Here is a 21,760-nt window from a genome sequence, read left to right as displayed (position 1 = left end):
TGACAAAAAACAAGTATATACAGCACTAAGTTCGGCCGGGCCGAATTTTAAATACCCACCACCATGAACCAAATATTAGGGTTTCCTTTGAAATTTCAGGAGGGCTTGAGGACTTAAGGACACTTCCCGAAGATAAATTTAAAGTTTTCACCTATGAGGACTATATCAGATTCTGGATTTATAAGAACCATTTTGTTTGAGTTTTAGAGGAATCATTAACATCTCTTGTAAGTGTGAAAGAAAATTATAAAATAACGTCTTGATTTGAAATCTTAAATCTGTAGAAGTAAAATCTGGAAATTTTACATTGAGTTTCAAGCAATTTTCGTGATCAGTGCGCCTTCTACACCCTCAAGAAGTGAAGTCGGTCTATTACCAAATGGACCGATAAAAACTTAATCCGATACACGTTTTTGTGAGCCTAAAATACCAGAATATTTACAATTTCAGGCAAATCAGATAAAAACTATGGTTTCTAGAAACCCAAGGAGTTAAATCGGGAGATCGTTCTTATGGGGGCTATACCAAAATATGGACCGATACTCACCGTCTTCGGCACACCTCTTTATGACACGACGAAAATACATCTAGATTTCCAATTTCAGGCAAATAGGATAAAAACGTCGGATTCTAGAAGCCCAAGAAGTAAAATCGGGAAATCGGTCTATATGGGGGCTATACCAAAATATGGACCGATACTCACCATTTTCGGCACACCTCTTTATGGTCCTAAAATACCTCTAGATTTCCAATTTCAGACAAATTGGATAAAAACTACGGTTTCTATAAGCCCAAGACCCCAAATCGGGAGGCCGTTTTATATGGGGACCATACCAAAACATGGACCGATACTCACAATTTTTGGCACACGTATTTGTGGTCCTACAATACCTCTAGATTTCCAATTTCAGGTAAATTGAATAAAAACTGCGGTTTCTATAAGCCCAAGAAATAAAATCGGGAGATCGGTCTATATGGGGGCTATACCAAAATATGGACCGATACTCACAATTTTTGGCACACGTATTTGTGGTCCTACAATACCTCTAGATTTCAAATTTCAGGTAAATTGAATAAAAACTGCGATTTCTATAAGCCCAAGAAGTAAAATCGGGAGATCGGTCTATATGGGGGCTATACCAAAACATGGACCGATACTCACCATTTTTGGCACACCTCTTTATGGTCATAAAATACCTCTAAATTTCAAATTTCAGGCAAATTGGATAAAAACTTCGATTTCTATAAGCCCAAGACCCCAAATCGGGAGGTCGGTTTATATGGGGACTATATCAAAACCTGGACCGATATAGCCCATCTTCGAACTTGACCTGCCTGCAGACAAAAGACGAGTTTGTGCAAAATTTCAGTACGATTGCTTCATTATTGAAGAATGTAGCGTGATTACAACAGGCAGACAGACAGACAGACATACAGACGGACAGACGGACATCGTTATATCGTCTTAGAATTTCTCCCTCATCAAGAATATATATACTTTATATAGTCGGAAATCGATATTTCGATGTGTTACAAACGGAATGACAAACTTCTATACCCCCGTCACCATTCTATGGTGGTGGGTATAAAAATTGGGGCATTAGAGGGTTAACTCGGCGGTTTCATACTCTGATCTGTGCTAAATACCGACTGGTCAATAATTGAAGGCTGTCATATTTGCAGACCGACATCGATAGATCATATTCGCTCATGGCAAAACTGTTGTAGGCTTAATGTTGGTACATTTCCTAAATTATATGCTACACTTTTCGTACTTACCTACATTTTCTATTTCTTTTTCGAATTAGAGTCCCTTAGAAGTACAGAAATTTGAAAAGCATTCAATCAATTGAACTTTCAAACTCAATTTTTCTCAAAACAACGTGAAATGGAATCCTTTAACAGATGTTAGGTTCTTCAGACAATGCATAAGGGTGCAAAACGATTTGGAAACATTTCCACCTTTAAGCACAACGCCAAAAGGCTTATTCACTCACCATTAGTTTAGTTTAAAACACTAACGCATCTTTGAAAAGAAAACTGATGAAAAATGAAAAACGATTCATCCGCTGCACATTATTTATGCTATTACATAGAACACCGACCGTCTCAAAAAACAACAACAATACAATCAACAAGAGCAATTGACAATGACACACACACACGCACCCATGCAATAGCCATACAGTGCAGTGCGCGCACTCAATTCTCACTATAGACAAGTAGACCCTGTTGAGAATAGAACGAATGAGCCCAACTAGTACAATAACTACAACAAAGCCCCCAGCAGCTCTAAAAAGTGTGCCTTGTAAGCTCCACAGTGGCCCCCAACATTAGTCAGTTGGACATCAACCATCGAACACAGCACAACAAAACTACCAACGACAATAGCAACGTCGCGCGTATGTGTGCGTGTGTGTCTGTAAAAATCGAGTATCCATCGTCGCGCATATACGAGCATATACAACAAGTTGTACTCGCATTCATTCACTCGTTGTTGAAGTACGAAGAACAAGTGTCGCGCCAATGTTTACCAAAAATTTAATAAGAAAAAATCTTTGAAAGTCAAAGAACATATAAATCGAACTTAGGCGGACAAGATTTGAAGAAAATTAAGTTGGTGTGGTTCAATTTCAATTCTTTGGCATACGGCCACATTGAAGAGATATCGGAGTTCATCTTAAAGTGCCACACGGCGGCAAATTAAACGCCTACATTCCAAGAAAAACCAAAGTGAGAAATAACATATTTTTGTGGTTGAAGACCTTAGTGAACGGTGTGTGTACGTGTGTGTGTGTATGTGTTGAGTTCACCAGACGACTGAATAACCCCCTTAAGATAGTGTCTTCATCAGGAAAATAACAACAACAATTGCAAAATGCAAAAAAAAAAGAAACAAATCACAGTCAAACGCATCATTGGCTTTGTCGGCAACAGCTCGCCATCATCTAATCTTTTGTTGTCTCGTCTAGAGATTTGTGCTCTAGGATAAACAGAGGAAATTGTTATTAATGCACAGTGGTATTAGATCGAAAGGAAGTGGAAATAATTGTGTACATTAAAAGGATCATTGAGAATGATTTAACCCTCGGACAGACAAATGAGTCTGGCCAGACCTTTTTCGATTCTAATTGTAATTAAAATACATTTATAATATAGCAAGAGACTTGAAACTACTGGTACCCTCCTAAAATTTTATTACCTATCGATGTGTGAAGAAATCAGGACGGAAAATACGACAGTAATAATGTAATAATATCAACAAAATAGCATATTTTCCATATAAATACATTAAAATACATAGTGGGTCTGGCCAGGCCTCATGTGTTACGAATGTGACTATCGAAACATGTGTATGACGGAGGGTTAAACAGTTACAGAGAGCATTAATTTTAGGCATTCTTAGTTTACAAAGAATAGACATTCCGACTTTTAAAAATTTTAAAAATGCATCTTTTGAAAAACAATTTAAATTAAATTAAATTTAAATTATATTTATTATGAGAATATTTTGAAACAATTAAGAGCCTTCAAGAAATTTTTTTCAAGGAATTTTTAAGAAACTTTTAACTCTTGGTGTTTCACTTAATGTCAAAGTGGCACTTCTAACAAAATACTTAACCCTCATTATTGTGCCTCTTAAAAATCTATGGTAGCGATGGAAATAAAGTCTAATGGCGTTTTCTTTTCTTGTAAAAAATGCGCACTTTTTGTGCATTTTGCCCGGAAAATGTACTTTTTAGGTTCTTTTCTAAAAAAAAACAGGCAAAAGTGCGAAAAGGCTTCGAATTCTGTTGTGAAAATAGTGCCACGCATAGAGGCAAATTACGGGCATTTTCATCACTGCCAACATACGAGAGTGCTGCGATTGCCCTGTTTCCTTCTTTGAATTCTTTCAGAAAAGAAAACACCATAACATTGATATACTGGCAGGGTCATTTAGTTATCAATGTGGAAACAGATTTTTATCTTTAATTTTTTAAAGGCTTGAAAATTTGGAAGAAATCGGCCATAATAAGAAAATCTGTATTTCGTTTTAAACTAAAAAGAAATAAACCAGGTATTGCAAATGTGCTCCCAGAAATAAAATTCTAAGGCCGGACCAGTGTAGCCTAATCTGTATACCCTCATGGCACTTTTTCACTACACTTTTGGCGACGCTTTTTTATACCCACCACCATAGAATGGTGACGGGGGTATAATAAGTTTGTCATTCCGTTTGTAACACATCGAAATATCGATTTCCGACTATATAAAGTATATATATTCTTGATCAGGGAGAAATTCTAAGACGATATAGCCATGTCCGTCTGTCTGTCTGTCTGTTGTAATCACGCTACAGTCTTCAATAATGAAGCAATCGTGCTGAAACTTCGCATAAACTCGTCTTTTGTCTGCAGGCAGGTCAAGTTCGAAGATGGGCTATATCGGTCCAAGTTTTGATATAGTCCCCATATAAACCGACCTCCCGATTTGGGGTCTTGGGCTTATAAAAACCTTAGTTTCTATCCAAATTGCCTGAAATTGGAAATCTAGAGGTATTTTATAACCACAAAGGGGTGTGCCAAAAAAGGTGGGTATCGGTCCATGTTTTGGTATAGCCCCCATATAGACTGATTTCCCGATTCTTATTCTAGGGCTTCTAGAATCGATAGTTTTTTATCCATTTCGCCTGAAATTGGAAATCTAGAGGTATTTTAGCACCATAAAGAGGTGTGCCAAAAATGGTGACTATCGGTTGATGTTTAGGTAAAGCCCCCATTTAGACCGATTTCCCGATTTTACTTCTTGGGCTTCTAGAATCCGTATTTATTATTCAATTTGGTTGCAATTTGAAATCTAGAGGTATTTTAGGACCATAAAGAGGTGTGCTAAAAATGGTGGGTATCGGTCCAGGTTTTGGTATATCTCCCATATAGACCGATCTCCCGATATGGGGTCTTGGGCTTATAGAATCCGTAGTTTTTATCCAATTTGCCTGAAATTGGAAATCTAGAGGTATTTTAGAACAATAAAGAGGTGTGCCGAAAATGGTGAGTATCGGTCCATGTTTTGGTATAGCCCCCATATAGATCGATCTCCAGTTTTTACTTCTTGGGCGTCTAAAATCTGTAGTTTTTATCCAAATTGCCAAATTGAAATCTAGAGGTATTTTAAAACCCTAAAGAGGTGTGCTGCAAATGATGAGTATCGGACCATGTTTTTATATAGCCCCCATATAGGCCGATCTCCAGATTTTATTCTTGGGCTTATAGAAGCCATAGATTTTATCCAACTTGCCTCAAATTGGAAATCTAGAGGTATTTTAGGACATAAAAAGGTATGCCGAAAATGGTGAGTATAGGTCCATGTTTTGATATAGCCTACAGATAGACCGATCTCCCGATATTACTTTTTGGGCTTCTAGAAACCGTAATTGTTGTTCACTTTGGCTGAAATCGAAAATCTGGAGGTTTTTAGGGATACAAGTAGGTGTGCAAGAAATGATTTTTTTAGGCTTCTAGAATCCGTAGTTTTTATCCAATTTGCCTGAAATGAGAAATCTAGAGGTATTTTAGGACCTTAAATATGGGAGCCGAAAATGGCGTGTATTGGTCCATGTTTTGGTTTATCTCCCAAATAGACCGATCTCCCGATTTTATCAAATAGTTTTTTTATCAAATTTGCATGAAATTTTAAATATAGTATTTAAGTATTTTAGGAACATAAAGAGGTGTGCCGAAAATGGTGAATATCGGTCCATGTGCACTGATAATGAAAATTGCTTGAAACTGAATTATAGTTTCCAGATTTTACTTCTGGTAATCATTTAAACAATGGGGTAAAAATCTACAGATGTTAGATTTTAAATCAAGGCGTTATTTCATTTTCATTTTCTTGTACACTTGCACACGATGTTTATGATTCCTCTAAAACTCAAACAAATATGGTTCTTATAAATCCAGAATCTGGTAAAATCTTTAAAATTTATCTTCGGGAAGTGTACTGGTTGAACTGATCTGCTTGTCACCAAATCCCCTAAAATTTTCACAGGAAGCTATAATATTTGATTCATGGTGGTGGGTATTTAAGATTCGGCCCGGCCGAACTTACTGCTTTATATACTTGTTTTTTTTTTTTTTATGGGTAGTAAAAAAGCGTCGCCAAAAAAGTAATGAAAATGTTCTTTTTGGATCCAGAAGTGATGCAAAATTGACGCAGAAGTGATGAATTTAACATGGGCTTGACATAGGACGGAAGTCCTCAATTTCAACAACCGTTGCACTGAATTTGCATCACTTCTTTACGTGTGATCCGAATTCAATGTTTTGGACATAAAATAAAAAAAACTCTGTGTCAAATAAATAATTTTTATAATTTTTTATGATTTTTATTGGATTATAACGCTTGTCGGAAACGTTTGACCTCAAATATTTTCATTTTTTTTGACAACATTTAAATGATTTGTACCATTTTATGAATTCTTACTCTGTTTTTAACCTATTTGAAACAAAAAAAATTAAAATTACCCATTAAAAGTATGAAAAAAAACATGTTATAAAAATTTAATTAAAAGAACTTCCTAGGTAGTTAATTATTTTAACTACCTAGGAAGAACATCATTGGGAGTGCATCTTCTGGAAGTGCTTTTAAAGTTGTGCCTTTGGAAGAACTTCAAAATTTTTTTTGCTGGGTATATATAGCCCCATATTAAGGAAGAGTAAATTTCATCCGATCCGTTTGAAATGTGGTACGCGATGCTAGTATAGGCCCTCTAACATTCATGCAAAAATTGCTCCGTAATTATCTATATCCTCCATATAAACCGATCCCCAGATTTTACCTCCGGGCCTCTTGGAGGAGTAAATTTCTTCCAATCCCATTGAAATATGCCCTCTGATTATCTCGCGAAAATTGGTTAATATTGGTATATGTTATATATAGCATTTTCACTTCAAATGAAACCTTTTTCAAATCAAATGAAACCTTTTTCAAACCAAATGACAATGGACGAATCTTTAATTTTGTCTATATATTCAGTTAGTCCTTACATTTAGAAACATTTTCAAGTTAACCGTAGAGCAGTTAATTCCCACCGGAACTACATGAAAATGGCCCTTAAAAATGTAACATTTTTAGCAATGCCATTTGTTTCCTTCGTGGCGTCATATGTACACAGTAACTATTAACGATTATCTGGGTCAAAGTATCGTTAAAATTTACAAAAGATTCATTTGATTTGAAAAAAAGTTTCATTTGAAATGAAAAAGGTTTCATATGATTTGTAAAAGGTTTAATTTGATTTGAAAAAGGTTTCATATGATTTGTAAAAGGTTTAATTTGATTTGAAAAAGGTTTCTCTTGATTTAGTTTCACTTGAAATGTAGAAGCAATCCAAATTTTGAGAAAATTTTCTATAGAAATAAAATTTTGAAAAAATTTCCTATAGATATAAAATTTTTAGAAAATTTCCTATAAAAGTAAAACTTTGAGAAAAATTTTTATAGAAATAAAATTTTGAGAGAATTTTCTATAAAATAAAATTTTGGCAAAAATTTTTATGGGAATGAAATTTTAACAAATTTATGTATAAATATAATATTTTAATTTTAATTCACTATCAAAGTTCATTGTGTCCCTTTTTGTAGAAGTAGCAATTTTCCATTGACATACTTATAATTCAACACTAATAGAAAAAATTACGTTCCATAGTCGTGAACGGACGGTGACAAAATGAAACGGAAACGTTCACAAAAAATCAAAACGGAATGTTCACAATTTCGTCCACGGGCGTTCGAGATTTCATGAATGGCATTCGTTTTTTTTTTGGCCATGAAAAGTATTAAAATAATCGTTAGACGTTATTATGGGAACTCCCTCGGTGGTGCAATGTGCTAAGGCGACTGTTAACGCGTATGGTGCAGAAAACACAGGTTCGAGTCACGCTAGCGGAAATTTTTTTAATTTTGTTTATAAAGTCGTACCCATAACGTTGTCAGATCATGAACGCTGGTTGTTGTTTTGACAACGCATGGTGTCATTTTATCGTTGTCAGTTTGATACCGCCTGTTCACAGTTTGACATCACATGTGCGTTGATTCACTTTCATGAACGAATCGTTTTGAAATGAGCACGCCGTGCATGATATATTCTATGAGTGAAGGAATATTTATACACCAAAATTGTCGCTATTAGGAGGCATCGTCAAATAAGAAATAAACTCCTTAAATAAAATATCAATTCATTTCTTTCAAATAAACGGTGTTTTGTTCCTTACAAACAAGCACAAAAATTTGATCAAAAATTGCAAAATTATTTCTTATTTGGTAGTTTTTTGGTAAAATGTTCTTCACATTTTTATAGATTATTTTTTGCCTAGATGACAACCGTGATTGCTGGTCAGTTTTAAAATTTTCATGGGTTGATGATGGCTAATTCTACTGCTATCGGGAGTTTCGAGAGTAATTCGTGAATTCAACGAATTCGTCGAATTTATTGTGACTCAAATGTAAGCCATATAGTCCATTTCTATTCGGAACATTTTACAAAATAGGTAATTAGACCAAATTGGGATTTAGACGAAATTAGGTTTCGCGGACGAATAAGCTTTTCTACAATGATTGTTTTATTATTTACACTTTTCAAAAAAATTTAAGTAACAACTATAGCAACTTCCAAATCAAGAACATTTTATATGTCTATATATTATTATTACAAATATTAGAACGTTTCTCTTTCAATTTTCTTTAACCAAAAATTATGTATTCACACATAAATCAAATCAAAATCAAATTACTTTTTCCCGAAGTATAGAATTCCCTTAGTTTCTTTAAACACAACCCACAGTGTAACATGAGAGTGGCAGTGTGAGTATGAGTGATTTGTTGTTATTAGCTTACTTATGCTATTCACTTTATTAGTGGCGCTGACAAGTTTAACAGGCGGTTATTTAACATTGATTTCTTTATCACAGTTTTTCCAATTGTCTTTATGTGCTATTATTACAAATGTTATTGTTGTTGTTATTGTTTCCTTGCTGCTGCTGCTATTGTTGGTGGGTAGCTTAATCTTCAAGTGTTTGCTTTTGTTTGTTTTCATATGTCGGCCACTCTTTCTCTCTCTCCCTTCGCGAGTTGGTTAAGCTCAACAACTCGTTTGGTTAACTGAGCATATTGTGATGAATGTGTGTCTGGTGGTGTATGCGTGTGTTTAGTGTGTGCATCATACGCCCTGTGGTACGTGGGAGATTTGATTAGTGGTTGTTGTTTGTGTTTTTGCAAAATATACTAAACAAAACTAAAACCTAAAAAAAAACAAAAACAACAAAGACAACTCTTTCTTTAAGTGTTTTGTGTCAATTTGCCAGCACACAAAACACAACAACAACAAAAAGTGTAACGCATATTAATCAAATTGTTCCAGATTTTAGACACACATCCGATTGTACGGATTTTTCAATGCTGTGATAACCAATTGCTCTTCGCTGTTTTCAAAAATCTTCATTTCGGAGTAGAACATTTTCCATAGAAAACAAACGAAAATTATTACTTCAGAATTTGTTTTTATAAGGTAAGTGTGAAATTTTTTGATATTGATATTTAGCCATGATTTGTGTGTATTTTAGGGTGCGGCAGTTAATAAGAAAAATGTAAAGTTATTTGTTTTATGTGTGGAATTCAATGACAAATCTTCATATTTGTATGTGCTGTTTGTTAAGTGTTATTAAATATGTTGCCTTTTTGGTTAGATTTCTTTTTCATTTTTAAAATTGAATAGAGCTTTTTCAATGACATCAGAAACCACACCTTTAGTGAAAATGGTCCCTCTGCGTATACTGAAATGATTTTGGTATTGATTCGAGTCAAAAAAGTGGGAAATTGTAGTAAGGATTCACTTTTAAATTTGAGTTTTGCATACTTTCTTTTTTCTAGAATCAAATATCGCATTTTCATTTCTTATATGCGATATGAAAATGAGAGAAAACAAGTATATATAGCAGTAGGGCTATACCAAAACATCAACCGATAGCAGCGTTGCCAGAATTGTTTCACCAAAAATCGCTAGATTTGCCCAAAAAATAGCTAAAAAAAGCTAAAAAATGCAAAAAAATAGCTAGAAAAAAAGCTAAATTTTTTTGTATCAAAAGTCACATTTTTGATTGAAATTTAACAAACTTAAAGGCTTTATTTCATTTACAATGCATATTATTTTCATTTTAATTCCACTTCTGTGAAACTGTAACAATATCTAAGGCATATTAGCTCTGTTTGCGTATTCGATACATTTTGATTACTATCACAATTTTTTTACTGGAAGTCCTTCGTTTTGTGGGAGCTACCTTCCCAACACCTCTATTTTATTTACTTGTTATTTTAAAATATTAAATGATCTAAGCATGCTTTGGATTTGGTAAAAAAATGATTTGTCATTTTTTTAAATAAGATTTTAGTTTGGATTTGAAATTGTGAAAAATTCGAAATACATTACTTTTATTTAAATTGTAGAAAATACCTATAGTTTACATTTCCCAGTAAAAACATTTTCCTTTTCTTCATGAGCTATCAAAGTGCTTCAAAAACGTGCTAACGCCAACTTAAATTTCCAAATTCAGACTCGACTTCAAGTAGAAATTATTGTATATATACGTTTTTAAAATAAAGTGTTGAAAAACATCTTCTATTTTTGAACGCTATTTTGATTTGTGGTTAAGATGCAAAAACTCCTCACATTTAAAGACTATTTCATTAATTCTTCCTTCTTTCATGAAAACATACCCATTTTTAAGTTGAATCACTTAATTATAAGGACAAAACGACTTTATCGTCTTTTGGACAAGGAAAACAGTTTATATAAAAGAAATTCACAAATGCTATTATAACCAAAATTCGCGTTCGTATTTTAAGGAGACGACAATATTTTTTCAGTGCACAAAGCTATTCACATCTACTATTTTAATTTAGTAATATCGTAATAACTTTAGAATATTATAATAACATAAAAAGGATAAACGAGTCAAATGATAATATTCCCAATAATTTACTGACAGTTTATCTAACAAATTTGTATGGTAATAGTAGATTTAAAGTTTAAGATAACTTTTATGTATATAATGAAAAAACTTTACAACAAGGTGTATTTGCTACAAAAATGCCCGCATAATGGCTGGCTTATTAATGTTTCAACTGAGCTTTGAAATATGTGGAAACCCTTATACTTGCAGCAAGGCTTAGATAAAAACGCCGATTTATCCATATTTCAATAGAAACATGTCGAAAATAAAAAAGCCAAAAATAGCTAAAAAGGTCATGAAAAAAAGCCAGAAAAAAAGCTAAAAGCTAAATGCATTTTTTTCCCGCTAAACGTCTTCAAAAAAAGCCAAATCTAGCGGGAAAAAAGCTAAATTGGCAACGCTGACCGATAGTCACCATTTTTGGCACACCTCTTTATGGTGCTAAAATACCTCTAGATTTCCAATTTCCGGCAAAGTGGATAGAAACTACGGTTTCTATAAGCCCAAGACCCCGAATCGGTAGGTCGGTTTATATGGGGACTATATCAAAACCTGGACCGATAATAGCCCATCTTCGAACTTGACCTGTCTGCAGACACAAGACGAGTTTGCGCAACATTTCAGCACGATTGCTTCATTATTGAAGACTGCAGCGTGATTACAAGAGACAGATAGACAGACGGACATGCTTATATCGTCTTAGAATTTCTCCCTGATCAATAATATATATGCCTTATATAGTCGGAAATCGATATTTCGATGTGTGACAAACTTTTTATACCCCCGTCACCATTCTATGTTGGTGGGTATAAAAACTAAAAAAAAATAACAAATTAATATTTTATTATTTTTTTAATATAAAATGAAAATTCTATAAATCAGATATGTATCCTAATTTTAATTTTATTGAGCTTCTTCTATATCTTTGGCTGGGAATCAATACCAAAATCCTTAAGAGTAGATCAAAATTTTTGGATCCAAGCATACTTGGTTTTGAGTGCAATATCCTTTTCAAGTTTATGCAACACATTTTCCACGAGTCCGGAGACTAGAAGAAAAACGTCGGCAATTATAAAGCAACCACTACTCCACAGAAAAAATTTCACCAACATTTTTTGAATCAGAATTTTAATTGGATTTCAAAAATATTTAATTTCAAAATTTGTTGTTTTTAGTCAAAATAAAAATCAATCATAAAAATCTGCTTCAGACTACACTGAAAACACAGTGAACCCACCAGGAAAGATAACTTTCGATTAATTTTAGAAAATTTGGAACTTTTTTAGAAAATTTTAACTAAACGGTATTACAAGCGCTGGCATCACTCCGATATGACAAAAATAAGTAAATATTTTTCGACAAATTCAAGAAAATTTATTAGACATAACTAAATTTTTTCAGTAGTTAAAGAAAATTTTGTAGATTTTTGTTTATTTTAATGGGCTGTTTTGGTCAATATATATAAATGCAAATAAAACAAGTTTATTTCATCTTTTTTCTCGACGTTTCGTCGGCTTTTTTCCGACCTTTTCCAGAGAATTTTTTTATTTGAAATATAATTGTTTTACATTTGTTTCATTTATAAATTATTAAAACTGGACATCACAAACAATAATAATAACTAAATAAATAAATAAAATGTAAATATTGCAGCAAAACTTTAAATCTATATCACAGAACTATGTATGTTTACTCTTTAAATTATTGCAAGAGAAATCTTGGAGTTCAAAATTGCAAGAATGTCTTTAGTGACATACGAAGTTCATGATGGACGCATTTTTGGTAAAATTTACAAATTTAAAGAAATAATGAACTATTTTGTAAGAAATACGATATTAGGAAATCTTTATGCTTTATTTATGTATAACTTTTTCCCGTTTTTTAGTTCATTTAACTAACATACGCAAAAAAATATTTGACTAAAATAAACTTTTTCCAAACATAATGATTCCATGAACTAATATAAAGTTAATATGGCTTTAGTGAAATAGAGAGTTCACTTTTTTTTGAGTGTATATATTGTATCTTGTTGCCTTTAAATAAAAAACAAAAGTTCCAGCTCCCACATTTCTTCTTTTGCTTTTTTGACCCAAAAGGGTTACATACGAAAAGATGAAAATATTTTTAAACGAAAAATAAAAAGAAACAGTAATTGTTTTTTAGAATCAGTTAATATTTATTGGAATTGGCTACCCTTGGCATGCATTATGGCCTTCAAACGACCGATAAAGCGATCACGGAAGGGGCTCTGGGGTATTGTGAAATATTGCCGGCGAAGCGCCGTGATCGAAACTTTGATATTTTTAGCGCCGACATAATTCTCCAAAATCTCTCCAAAGTGAGGAACCACATTTTTATGTTATTCTTGGATGACGTGCGCTGAATGTGATGGTAATGAGTCCTATTGGAATGTCCATGGTTTGCGACCGAAATGTTTGGTATAATGGGCAGGCATAATATTCGACATTTATTTTAAGCCCATGGTCAATAAATACGAGCTAGGAAGGTCCATCGACTACCATCGGCGGAGTTCTAGTAGCCAATCACCGGTAAAAATGTTAGATAACAAGCCATGGTACAAGAAATAAAAGATTTATTCATATTTAAATGCCTCAACGGTAACCATTAGTTGATTTCCAGCAATACATATTAGCCACCCTGTTTAGTTGCGTTAGGATTCACAGAACAAATTTCACAAAATTTTTTTCTATTAAAGTCTTACTTGAGTTTTAAAAAATATGCAATAAAAAAATTAAATTGATTGAACAATTTTTTAATCAAAACAAAAATCAATCAAAAAATGTTAATAGTATCAATTAATTGTTTAATTGAAACTATGGTTTTTGTGATTGAAGACATTTCAATTAAAAAAATAATTGGACCAATTAATTTCGCAATTGAATTAGATATTTACCGCTTACTTAGACTATTCAGTGCATTGTGGTACCAGAGTGGTGAACTTCTCGCTTATTACAGAGTGCTGCCCGATTCTATGACAAGGGATCTACTTTTTATAGCCGAGTCTGAGCAGTGTTCCACATTGTAGTAAAACCACTTAGAGGAACTTTAAAACACTCAAAAATGTCACCAGCATTACTGCGAGGAGATAATTCACTGCTGAATAACTTTTTGTTTGGTCGGAACCGGGTAATGCAAGGCGGGCATGCTAGCCATTGCACCAAGGTGGCTCCCAAAAAATCATGACCTATATAAAGGGTGATTCTTTTGAGGTTAGGATTTTCATGCATTAGTATTTGACAGATCACGTGGGATTTCAGACATGGTGTCAAAGAGAAAGATGCTCAGTATGCTTTGACATTTCATCATGAATAGACTTACTAACGAGTAACGTTTGCAAATCATTGAATTTTATTACCAAAATCAGTGTTCGGTTCGAAATGTGTTTCGCGCTTTACGTCCGATTTATGGTCTACATAATCGACCAAGTGAGCAAACAATTAATGCGATTGTGACCAAGTTTCGCACTCAGTTTACTTTATTGGACATTAAACCAACCACACGAATGCGTACAGTGCGTACAGAAGAGAATATTGCGTCTGTTTCTGAGAGTGTTGCTGAAGACCGTGAAATGTCGATTCGTCGCCGTTCGCAGCAATTGGGTTTGTGTTATTCGACCACATGGAAGATTTTACGCAAAGATCTTGGTGTAAAACCGTATAAAATACAGCTCGTGCAAGAACTGAAGCCGAACGATCTGCCACAACGTCGAATTTTCAGTGAATGGGCCCTAGACAAGTTGGCAGAAAATCCGCTTTTTTATCGACAAATTTTGTTCAGCGATGAGGCTCATTTCTGGTTGAATGGCTACGTAAATAAGCAAAATTGCCGCATTTGGAGTGAAGAGCAACCAGAAGCCGTTCAAGAACTGCCCATGCATCCCGAAAAATGCACTGTTTGGTGTGGTTTGTACGCTGGTGGAATCATTGGACTGTTGGACGCAACGTTACGGTGAATGGCGATCGCTATCGTTCGATGCTAACAAACTTTTTGTTGCCAAAAATGGAAGAACTGAACTTGGTTGACATGTGGTTTCAACAAGATGGCGCTTCATGCCACACAGCTCGCGATTCTATGGCCATTTTGAGGGAAAACTTCGGAGAACAATTCATCTCAAGAAATGGACCGGTAAGTTGGCCACCAAGATCATGCGATTTGACGCCTTTAGACTATTTTTTGTGGGGCTACGTCAAGTCTAAAGTCTACAGAAATAAGCCAGCAATTATTCCAGCTTTGGAAGACAACATTTCCGAAGAAATTCGGTATGTATAGCGGCAGCCCGATATTTACCGCTCACTTAGACTATTCAGTGCATTGTGGTACCAGAGTCGTAAACGTCTCGCTTATTACTGAGTGCTGTCCGATTCTATGACAAGGGACCTCCTTTTTTAGCCGAGTCTGAGCAGTGTTCCACATTGTAGTAAAACGACTTAGAGGAACTTTAAAACACTCAAAAATGTCACCAGCATTACTGCGAGGAGATAATTCACTGCTGAATAACTTTTTGTTTGGTCGGAACCGGGTAATGCAAGGCGGGCATGCTAGCCATTGCACCAAGGTGGCTCCCAAAAAATCATGACCTATATAGTACCTTGTTTCTTTTTGATCCAATGATTCAATATTTCAGTTAATTTATAGATTATTGCCCGTATTCATAATAATTTACTGACAGTTTATCGAAGACATTTGTGTGGCAATAATAGGTTTAAAGTCTACGTAAACTTTTATGAATATGGGGGTATGTCTTTAGACGAGTTTCTTACATTTAACCGTTTATATTTTTTAGACCGTTTGCTATTATAATGGATTTATTGGCCAATTCTGTCTTAAGCATGTAAGGCTGCTACTGTATACAACAGAGCTGCGCTCTATGAAATGGTCATATGATATGCATTGCTTCTGATGTGATTTTGCACATCTTCCCGATTCAAAAAGACAATTTTAAAAGCCTTTTAACTGACATCTTTTTTGTTGAAAAAATTTCTAAATCTCACCTCTTCTTCAAACCTACTACGAATGTTACACCATTTTGTGTTTACTTCCGTAAATAAACTTAATTCATTTGTAAAACAAACAATTTTAATTGTTTGATTACCTTTGTCTAGGTATTCACTTTAAAAAAAAATCTTCTAATCGTAGCTCATTAGACACAATTTTCTCAACCCCTTAATGTACGATATGCAAAGTAAATATTTTTGATTTTACTCCCATATGATTGTTCGTTACTAAATGGAAACCAAAAAACAACATCACTTTCGTTGCTAATCTGTAAATCAGACTTAAGTTGAAGTCTGATTGAATGAATAGATTGTATCTAATGCGGTCAATTTAATACAATTTCTAGCGACAAAATGCATACACATACTTAAATTCTCAGGAAATACGAACAGCAATACGTCCCGGTGATGGAAAAGTGTGGCAATAGACATTAAACATATCCGCGCATTATTGTATTCTATTCACCAGCTACTCTAGATGGGAATGGGGTGGGAAATAAACAAAAATTTATTGACTTTATAAATTCAGTGTAAATGAATTAGCTGTTATTGAGATGAACTTAATTGAATGTTGTTCAGATTGTAGATTGTTAATTAACAAACAATGTAACATCAATGACCCGTTCTGGATGAGAGACACCATGCCATGTCATTGATATCGTAGTGGGTGTTAAAATGTTGGTAAGTAGAAGCAAACAAGGTTCTATATGTGGAATTTTACACCGAAAAAAGTTAACTGTTTTATACACGAAAAAAAAATTTCACGAAATTTTTTCCAATTAAAGTCTTAATTGAGTTTAAAAAAATATTCAATTAAAAATTTAAATGATTCAACATTTTTTTTAATTAAAACAAAAATCAAGCACAACAAGTGAGGAAAGTCTAAAGTCGGGCGGGGCCGACTATATTATACCCTGCACCACTTTGTAGATCTAAATTTTCGATACCATATCACATCCGTCAAATGTGTTTGGGGCTATATATAACATAAAGGTTTGTCCCAAATAAATATATTTAAATATCACTCGATCTGGACAGAATTTGATAGACTTCTACAAAATCTATAGACTCAAAATTTAAGTCGGCTAATGCACTAGGGTGGAACACAATGTTAGTTTAAAAAAAAATATGGGAAACATTTAAATCTGAAGCAATTTTAAGGAAACTTCGCAAAAGTTTATTTACGATTTATCGCTCGATATATATATATATATATATATATATATATATATATATATATATATATATATATATATATATATATATATATATATATATATATATATATATATATATATATATATATATATATATATATATATATATATATATATATATATATATATATATATATATATATATATATATATATATATATATATATATATATATATATATATTAGAAGTGTAGGAAAATTAGAGTAATTTTTACAACTTTTATACTAAACAGTGGCGATTTTACAAGGAAAATGTTGGTATTTTGGCCATTTTTGTCGAAATCAGAAAAATATAAATATGGGAGCTATATCTAAACCTGAACCGATTTCAACCAAATTTGGCACGCATAGCAACAATGCTAATTCTACTCCCTGTGCAAAATTTCAACTAAATCGGAGTTTAAAATTGGCCTCTGTGGTCATATCAGTGTAAATCGGGCGAAAGCTATATATGGGATATATATCTAAATTTGAACCGATTTCAACCAAACTTGGCACGCGTAGCTACAATGCTAATTCTACTCCCTGTGCAAAACTTCAATTAAATCGGAGCAAAAAATTGGCCTCTGTGGTCATATGAGTGTGAATCCCAACCCTATTGATTTCTTCCAAAATCAATAGGGTTGTGTTCTGAGCCAAAACAAATTTGAAGACGATTGGACAAAAACTGCGACCTAGACTTTGATTACAAAAATGTGTTCACGGACAGACGGACATGGCTATATCGACTCAGGAGCCCACCCTGAGCATTTTTGCCAAAGACACCATGTGTCTATCTCGTCTCCTTCTGGGTGTTGCAAACATATGCTCTAACTTATAATACCCTGTTCCACAGTGTGGCGCAGGGTATAAAAATTAATAGTATCAATTAATTTTTAAATTGGATCAATAAATTTGCATGTCTGCTTCACATTAGCTAATTTTCTTTAACGTAAAGAAAAACACTTTTGATTTGAAGAAACTATCTATAATTCGGTATTAAATTTTTAGCTTTATGATAAATTTAATTTTAATACATATCCAGATTTTAAGATTCCTGAAAAATGTTTTTGGTTAAAAGGCTTCATTTTTGGCTCGGAATCAATACAAAAATCTTTCTATCCATGTAAACTTTTTTTTTTGAGTGTACCATGAAGCTCAGCTCATATAAATCATGAAAATAAATGCTAAACTAAGCAACTAAAAATCATATACACATAAAAATATATTGTTTTTCTAGTTTTAATCACATCAAGACATAACTGATAAAGTGTATAAGGTGATAATGTGAACTAAATAACACACTAATTTTACGGTTCTACGCAACGGTAATTCCGGGAAAGCAACAATGTATGAAAAATAGTTCTAGAGCCAATGTAACTTTATTTTATTTTATGAACATTTATTTTGTTCTAAATCTGTTAAGAGGTGTTATTTTGTATCACCACACTGAAAAAAATATTGTCGTTGGGTCAAAGATTTCATGTCTTTAAAATACGAATGCAAATTTTGGTTAGCATAAAAGACGCATTTCTCTAATATATAGTTTTTTTTCCTTGTCGAAAAGTCGATAAACTTTTCAATGAAATCGTATTGTCCTTATAATTAAGTGCTTTGACGTAAAAATTTGTATCATAACATGAAAGAAAAAATTGTTGGGCTAAGGTCAACATGACTTTAATAATTCAGAAAAAAATCTTTAAAATTAATGAAATTCTCTTTAAATTTGTTGTCTTTTTGCATCTTGACTACAAAGCAAATAATCGTTCAAATATAGGACATGTTTTTCACCACTTTATTTTAAAGACTTTTTTTACTTAAAACATAGCATAATTTCTACTGGAAGTTGAGTCTGAATTTAGAAAATAAAGTTGTCGTTAACTCGGTTTTAAAGGACTGTGATAGCATGTGAAGAAAAAAGCTGAAAAAACGAAAAATTAAAATGTGCTTCCTAGAAACAAGTACACAAAACCCAAATTTAAAAGAGAATTGTGTCTTAAAAGTATCCTTACTTGTGTTCTGCGCTTCTTTGGCTCGGAATCAATACCGAAATTTTTGTAGTAAAGACAAAATCTCTGGAACAGGGCATGCTTTTTTTCAGTGCAGTATCAGTATTGTGGCAGCTGTGCATTTATTCCTTGATATGTGAGAAATAGAAATTATGCCATTACTAAAAATTAAAGAATGTATAATTCAACCACGCATTGAATTTATTATAATTCACTAGAAACACTCAAAAAAAAAGTTTGAAACAAAAAATTTTAAATTTTCCATTAAAAATATGAAAAAAGCGAGTCATAGAAAATTGAATTAAAGGAACTTCCAGTGCAGCTAAAATAAAGAACTTCTTTGGGAGGACATTTTTGGAAGTGCTTTTAAAGTTGTGCCTTTAGAGGAACTTCAAAATTTTTTGCTGGGATAGGATATAAAAGTGCAATAAAAAATTTTGATCAAAATAAAAAAATTGTGTTGCATAAAATAAATAATTGTATTGCATAAAATAAATAAAAAAAGTGAAATTGGAAAAAAACTTCTTCATTCAAATGAAATTCCAAGGCACACCTTCTAAAGCAGTGAAAAGAATCGAAAAAAAACGACGTACTTCCGTCCTTCCCGCGTAAAAATTCGTTGGAGATAATCCAATTGTGCACTACTTCTAGTTGGGATCCAAACTACATTTTCGGAAGCTATTTTTTGCCGGGATGGTATTGATGTGGAATATTAATTTCTTTTCGGATTGATATCGGTCCACTAGTGGATCGAGATCAGTCAACTTCATCGACTCCTTCCTTGGTTTTCAATATTATGGATATCTGAATTTAATAAAATATAAAACTTTCTATACCTCCTCAGAGAATATTTCTAAGATTTAGTTTTCGATGACATACGCTTGGTAGTGTTATCTGTGAGGCTAATATTTGGTTCTTATTAAAATCCAATTAAATGTAATGATAATCTTTTGTTGTTAAATATGTTGCAAAAAAATACCCATTTAAATGCAAAAATATATATAGACATCAAATGCATTTTTCTATGATAGTGTTTTTTTTTCCAATTTACTGCATATATGAATGTGTGTCTGTGAGCATCCGTAGTAGCATTTGCGACCCAAGAATTCTCATAAAAGCTCATCGCAAGCTAGCCATAGAATATGATTGTCTATCAGTTGTGTCTATGGGCCTGTCTCTATCGGTCTGCCTATGAGTGTGCCACTGTATGTGTATGTGATTAGAGTAGATTTGTATCACAATGTCATTGATGTCAAGTTAAATGGATCAAAGTGTTATTCATCCATTTAATAAAAATTGCCAAGTTTGTTTCGCTCTTTTGTTGTTGTTGCTGTTGTTGCTCTCCACAATGATGTTTTTGTATAGCATTAGAGTAGCATTTCATCACTTACCCGATATTATCTCAAATTAGAACATTTTCTTCCACTTCGATGATGTTTCCTACTTCTCACATTGGTCTCTCGACTGGTGCTGTTTCTTTTGTACTATGTGTGTTTTTTTCCTCTTTCTCTCTCTCTCTCGTAATGAATAGAGACGTGTGAATTAATGTCAGTGGATGGTTGAATTTTATTTCCATGTCGTTTGCTCCTCTTTATTTAGAATGAATTTAAATAGAGTCAAAAAAGAAATCAGACCAATGAATAGAGTGTAGAGCGTAGAGCGTAGAGGAGCCTGTTTGTTTTGATAACAAAACAAGTTTTTTCGTTTGTTGTATTGTATGGCTTTCAAAGAGTTGAATGTGCCATCAATATCTGTATTTTTGATAGATATAAGCGAGAATGTCTTGGCTAAACAAAAATTTTAAGTTTTTCTTTGTTCTATACATTATGAATCGAAATTTATTTATAAATTCCAGTCGGTTAAGTTACAAATTTTATGAGTTCAATTTAAAATCGTATTATTATACAATTTAATATCAAGATCTAAACCCAACATCGTATGTGTATATTGGTCAAAGAAAAACAAAAAGAGATATTTTTAATCCTACATCATTTCTACATTCTACACCGAGAGATACGAGAGACGGAGGATATTATAACTATGGCTAGACTTTTAGGTTATGGTCACATTAGACAAATATTTGACTAAAATGAATGTCAAAATTTTTTTCCAGGTCTACTTGGAAAAATACTCCTATCGTTGTTTTATACATCAAATAGGAACTAAAAGTTTTTGCTGGTTTGACTGTGACAACGAAACCTTTTTTGATTTAATACGATGGGAGCCTTTTTGTGGTAAAATTCCTCAAAATAAGTTTTGGCCTATTTGAGGATTTTTTATTTAATACAAAACACACAAAAATTCAATATCATAGTTAAAGTTTAGTTCTTTCAATCAAGATTTTTCCCTTTTTAAGGAAAATGTGTCTTGCTTCAAAGACATAAGTCTTTAACGACGGCAGGTAATGTTAAATATTTGTGTATTTAATTTATTAAACAAGTATGGAAAGTCTAAAGTCGGGCGGGGCCGACTATTTTATACCCTGTCCCACTTTGTAGATCTAAATTTTCGATACCATATCACACCCGGTAAATATTTGTCCCAAATACA

General features: G+C 33.1%; 1 protein-coding gene across 4 annotated transcripts in view; it reads left to right on the top strand.

The window, feature by feature from the left end:
- The window catches only part of LOC142228511 (glutathione hydrolase 1 proenzyme), a 151,958-nt gene that overhangs the window by 76,993 nt on the left and 53,205 nt on the right, over positions 1-21,760 (top strand). Inside the window, exons 1-2 of one of the 4 annotated variants that reach the window (XM_075298955.1) lie at positions 2,340-2,733; positions 9,403-9,549. The exons of 2 other annotated variants lie outside the window; for them this stretch is intronic. The gene's annotated coding sequence lies outside the window, so the exon portion shown is untranslated. Of the gene's footprint in view, positions 1-2,339; positions 2,734-9,402; positions 9,550-21,760 lie in introns of those variants that run through there. One more of the 4 variants, XM_075298957.1, reaches the window with a different exon arrangement.

The sequence above is a fragment of the Haematobia irritans genome, chromosome 3 (assembly GCF_050003625.1).
Source record: "Haematobia irritans isolate KBUSLIRL chromosome 3, ASM5000362v1, whole genome shotgun sequence".
In the NCBI taxonomy this organism is placed as follows: Eukaryota; Metazoa; Arthropoda; class Insecta; order Diptera; family Muscidae; genus Haematobia; species Haematobia irritans.
This window is presented reverse-complemented; position numbering and strand designations above follow the sequence as displayed.